Raw genomic sequence first — 5,810 nt, forward strand, 5'->3', positions numbered from 1 at the left:
GAAACGTTTTTTGAACAAATTACGAATAATTGCTTCTAGGTCAAAACATCAGTGTTAACAATATTTTCTTAGCAGTAATCTTTTTTTTTCTCAATTATCCTTGGCAGGATAAAGATTTTTTTATTTTTAGTAGAAGTTCGTCTTGACAATACAACATAGAATCATCCATATGTAAATACATCTTCGGGTTAGTATATACATACATTCTGGATTATCTGTCCCTTTGATTTATTAATAGTCATCGCACAAGCTAGCCGAATAAGAAATTCTCTTTTTTTGAAATTTACGGGTAATCTAAAATCCTCTGATGGTTGAATTGGAATACTTGAAAAGAAAACTATCTGCCCGAAATTATTGCCGATGGTTATTTGAGCTTCAATTGTGTTTATGTGAGCTGCAAATGCGTTTAGTGCCTTGTCTCGGATTTAAATTGTGAAGTAGCGGTATAGGTTCATTATTTTTGAGTTTTAATTAATGCGGCGGTAAATCACGTGGTTTTAAAGTGTTAAGATGTCCTTTAGGATATAATTTGTATTTATCATCAATAACAAGATTCAAAACTTAAATATGTATGCTCTTCCCTTGGAAAATATGATATGACAGTGTCATTTATGTCATCTATAGTTGGTTGGACCTAGATTTACCCCGCTTGGGCTCCCTGGGGGACCCAAGCTCGATGAAACCCCTCTCGGACAACCGCTCGACCCGCGTGTGCATGTGCACCTCGGGTGCCACGTGTGGACAGGTATTTCCAAGAAGGAGAGGATTTTAAAGCGACAAAAGGATGGACTCAAACACCTACCTCACTGCAATTGAGTTCATGGGATGCGTATGGGCTGTAGCCCTCTTAGATCACAAGAAAGCCCTCTGGCTATCCAGCAACGCGGTTTGAATTCGGCCCCCTCTGAAATCAATATCTCACTTGGAATCTCACAGAAAGACTGGTAATAGAATCCACTTATGAAAAACTCCTCTTAATGCATGTGTAGGATAGTGGTTCTAGTCTCCAAGGCTAGAGTGAAAGAGAAGAAAGAAATATGAATAAGAAAGAGAAAAAAGAGAAGAATGAGAGTAAACTGATGAAGGCTTAGTTTTAGATATGAGAAGAAGATGTAGAAGAAGAAGTGAGGGACTGACCCGGGGATCGGGTAGCCTCCTGGCATAAACTCTTCTAAGAGGTGTTACTAGCTACTAGGGATAGCACCAAGGCTATTGGTACCCGGAGGGTTTGGAAACTGGAGTTGCGAAACTTAGCCCGTGACTATGTCACTAACCCAATGAGCCCCTTAAAAGTGATCCAGTGAGAGAAGAGATGAGAGTGAAGGAGATAGAAATCTCACACAACTCGAACACTATGTAACCTGATGGTTAGAGTAGTTCAAGAGTGAAAACTCTAAGATATCTGTCTCAAGATGACCCCAGCCAGAGTGAACGAGCGCAAGAGAATCTATATCTTCTACAACTCAAAACACTATGTGAACTAATGGTTAGAGCAACACTCCATAGTTAAAATCCTTAAGAAACTATCTCAGGAGGACCCCGGCTTTAGTGCTCAAGGGTGAGAGAAGAGGTGAATGAAGAGAGAGATAATAATATAAAAATGAAATGAAATGAGAATAGGTGGATTAGAGGTGAGGGTATGAGTTAGAGAGAGTGGGGTATTAGAGTGAGAGAGAAGAATTAAAAAGATGAGGAGAGAGTGGACCCCCTTATGGTGCTGGTCCGTGCATCCTGGGGGAAGGTACGTAGAGGTGAGAGAGGATAGGATAAAGATGGGTAGAGGGGACCACCGATGGCATGGTTCCATGTGTCAAGGGAGTGAGAGAGGGTGAGAGAGATTAGAGAGGGAGAGATAGAAAGAGACAGAGATAGACCCACCTAAGGCGCGGGTCCGTGAATAGGCGAGGAGGTGAGAGGGTGACAGAGGATGAGAGTAGAGAGGGAGAGCCGGACCCACCTAACACGTGGTTTCGTGACTTTGGTTGAGGTAGAGAGAGTAAGAGAGAGGGAGAGGTCGGGCCTGCCCTATGTGAGGGTCGATGATTTTTTTTTAGACGAGAGAGAAAGTGAACAAAGAGAGAGAGAGAGAGTAAGAGAGCAAGGAAAGGTGAGAGCAAGGAGAGAGAGAGGAGGGAAGCTCAGACCCACCTTGGGTCTGAGTAGAAGAGAGAGAGGGAAAGGAGAGAGAGAGATAAGAGAGAGAAAGAGAAGATAGCTACGTTGTATGGAATAAGATGTATGGAGTAGGAGAGCTAAGCTATATGGATTAGGGTGTATGGAATAAGGTAGAGTGTAGGAGAGGTAAGGTGTATGGAGTTGGAATGGGAGTCGGAAATCTTAAGGTGTATGGGAGCTAGAGTGTATCGAGTAGGGAGTGTGGAGTTCTAGGAAGTTGAAATTTTGAGGTTCTAGGGAGTGAGGGTATGTAGGGGTAGTTTCTCTCTCTAGTAATTGTTTCTCTCTCCCCTCTTCTTATGTTTTGGGTTTGGGATAAAAAAAAAAAAGAAGAAGCCTAAACTCTTTGAATTCTCAAGCTCTTTCAATTGATTTCAAAAAGTTATTTACAAATGATTCACTTTGCTTATATAGTGTAACCCCAAAACATGGGTGGATACTCAAAAACCTCAAGAGTTATTGGAAATTGCACATTTAATGAATAAAAATAATAATCCCGTTTTGGAAATAAAGACCAAAATACCCCTAAGCACTTTTCATGAAATGACAAAAACGTCCCTCCATGAAGAGCCTTTTGCCATTACTAGGCCTCGAGAGCTTTTTCGGAGGTTTCTGGTTGCAATTCTAATGATAAAACATCGTAGAATCGATGCTTGGATTGTTATACCCATTTTGATACCCATTGATCGTCTTAAAACAAAGTTTTAAGGAAGAACCCAAAATCCCGCCAAGTCCATAAATTATTGATTCTTCGACCACCAATTCGGGATGTTGCATGATGTTGTAATGACTCTAATTTTGGGCAGCACTATTCTTGGCACAGTGTAGTTTCAATTTTGAGGCATCAAACAATTTTTGGCAGCTCTACTCTTGGCTTCAATTTTCTGCAGCATTATTCTTGGCACAATTTTGGGCATTGCTAATGATTGTATTACGCTTTTGAAGTTTACATTGATAATCAGTACTAGCAAACAATATATGATCCGCCTTTTATGATTCTACAATTTTCATTTGAGTTAGCTGATAGTTTGGTTAGCATATATATATGTGTGTATATATATATATATATATATATATATATATGATTAGTGATGTGTTATTTGCTTGTTATGGTTACTAACTCTTTTGATATATGATTTTCTGATATATGGATTATATATAAGTTGCTGATGTGTTAGTAACTGTATTGATAGTTTGGTTGGCTATATATGACTTGATTGGCTTGTTATGATTCTGAAAAAAATTAAAAAAAATGTACGATTCTATAATTTTCAGTTTCAAGTGAACAATGTGGGTCATTTTTTGCCCAAATGGATGTCTTGATGTCTTTGTGGTTTTGATTTATTTAACCATTAAAATTTTAAAGAACAAGCCTCAAAAATCTGTATTGTATCAACATTATCTATTTTAGTCATTTTTTTGCGGGTACTCACTAACAAACTTGAGTCCTTAACTGTACGATTTTACAGTTAGGGAAGATAATAGGTTGGAGCATGTTGTTTGGTCCCATGGTTCTCGTTCACGTGCATATTAGATCTTCGGTGATGTGGTAGTTTTCGATACAACCTATCGGTCAAATGGTTACTCTATGCCATTCGACATTTAGGTGGGTATCAATAACCATGGTGACACTTGTTTATTTGGGCGTGTTCTACTATGAGATGAAAGATTTCAATCTTTTTCATGGACAATGAAAGTATGTGATCTTCTACAAATTTTGAGCTTTGATTCTTTGATATTCTTACCAATGATGTGTGTTTGAGCATGCTTATATGTTTCTAGTGTTTCTAAAGCTTGATATGGTTGTAATCATTTGTAGGTCTACTGAATGGAAAGATGCCACAAACAATCCTAACTGATCAGGACTTAGCTATCAAAGAAGCAATCTGTAAGGAACTCCCCAACACTAAACATGCATTTTGTATATGACACTTATTATCAAAATTATCTGGCCGGCTTTCCCTCCTCCTTGGTAAATGATACAATGAGTTTGACACCAATTTTTACAAGTTATGTAATCTTGAGTCCATTGAAGATTTTGGAGAAGGCTGACATGCATTTGTCAATAAGTTTGTGTTGCATTTAAATAGACATATTAACAACTTGTGGAATTTAAATGTGTTTTGGGCACTACCATACTTGAGAAGCCATTTTTTTGCTGGAACGACGACAACGGGACGTTCAGAGTCCATCAATGCATATGTGAAATGATTCTTGGGTTCACAAACTCCGCTCAGTGAATTGATAGACCAGGTATAAGAAATAATGATCTCATTGTCTTTCTTAATATTTTAAATATATTGGCATTTTATTCTTTATTTATGATTTTTTGCCTCTTTTTGGTAGATGGCGGTTGTTATTGAGATGAGAAATGTAGTGGGTCAACAGCGTTTGATGCAACAAAAGTCAGTCCAACAATGTGGATGTTCGAACAATGTGCCCTTTCGAAGACCATGGAGACACGTCTTAACCCCTTTGCATTTTCTAAGATACAAGAAAAAATTATTTCATCTTTCCAATATTTGACATCTAGAAAGGATAATGGAACTTATGAAGTGACACACTTTTCAAAGAAAGAAAAAGGGCGAAAAGATTCTTTAGTGGTTGAAAACAGTGTTATGAATTGCCGTTGTAAAGGGTTCAAGTTTACAGGTATCATTTGCAGGCATCAAAAAGTATCTTTAGTGGTTCAAGACAATGTTATGAATTGCAATTGTAAATGGTTTGAGTTTACAAGCATCATTTGCAGGAATCCTCTTCATGTTCTCTTCAAGTAAAATTTTATTCAAATTCCAGACCGATGACTGCCAAAACGTTGGAGGCGCTTCACATCATTAATATCAAATGTTAGCTCGAACACATCAGCTGCATATGTTGATCGTGTCCAAACTATACAATCATTAGAATCAACAATTGGTACAAAAGGTGCAAGATTTGATGATTGTTAGAAGTTCATTATAGAGCAATTTTACAGAATTTGGAACATGTTGAAGAAGTAGAACGCATGAGGTCTCCTATGGTTGATTAAACATCTAATGCAAGTTTAGCAACTAAAGGGAATGAAAATGGGCTTCATTGTGAAAGCGTCCATGTAAAAAACCCTGTTCGGCAAATCACAAAAGGGCGGCCTCCTGAAAAAAGGTTAGAGCCCCATGTTGAAATTCCCAAGAAACCTAGATATTGTAAGGTTCCTTTATGTAGCCAAATTGGCCATGATTATAGGAATTGTCCATTAAAAAGAGGTTAATTTAGTAGGAAATCATTATATGTTAGAGAACACACTTCTTGGTATGATGTTGACACAATTTTGGGGATAGAAATGCTACATTGCTTATGAGATTTTTTAGCATTTACATGCGACAACTTTGTATATGTAATTTTGGAGATGTGCATAATGATTATTGTAAGATGCAATATTTATGTTGTGTATCAATGTAATAAACATATTTTTACTTGATTAAATGCTCTATCTTTTGTTGATTCATTAAATAGGATTTCAAGCAAAGCAACATTCTTTGTTCCTTGTGAATGTGTTGGGTCAGGGACTGCATTTTCCAATTTGATATTGAGGTACGGCAGGCACAATAGCGTAGCAATGCTTAGGTTCTTTAAACTCACAAGATCATAAGGGCGCA

At 37.7% G+C, this 5,810-nt stretch overlaps 1 pseudogene; it reads left to right on the top strand.

Annotated features, from left to right (window-relative positions):
- The first annotated feature begins 3,631 nt into the window (after window positions 1-3,631).
- LOC148782067 (protein FAR1-RELATED SEQUENCE 11-like) lies at window positions 3,632-5,592 on the top strand (annotated as a pseudogene).
- Window positions 5,593-5,810: the final 218 nt, after the last annotated feature.

The sequence above is a fragment of the Amborella trichopoda genome, chromosome 5 (genome assembly GCF_054954075.1).
Source record: "Amborella trichopoda isolate Santa Cruz 75 chromosome 5, AtrichopodaSantaCruz75HAP2 v2.0, whole genome shotgun sequence".
Taxonomy (NCBI): domain Eukaryota; kingdom Viridiplantae; phylum Streptophyta; class Magnoliopsida; order Amborellales; family Amborellaceae; genus Amborella; species Amborella trichopoda.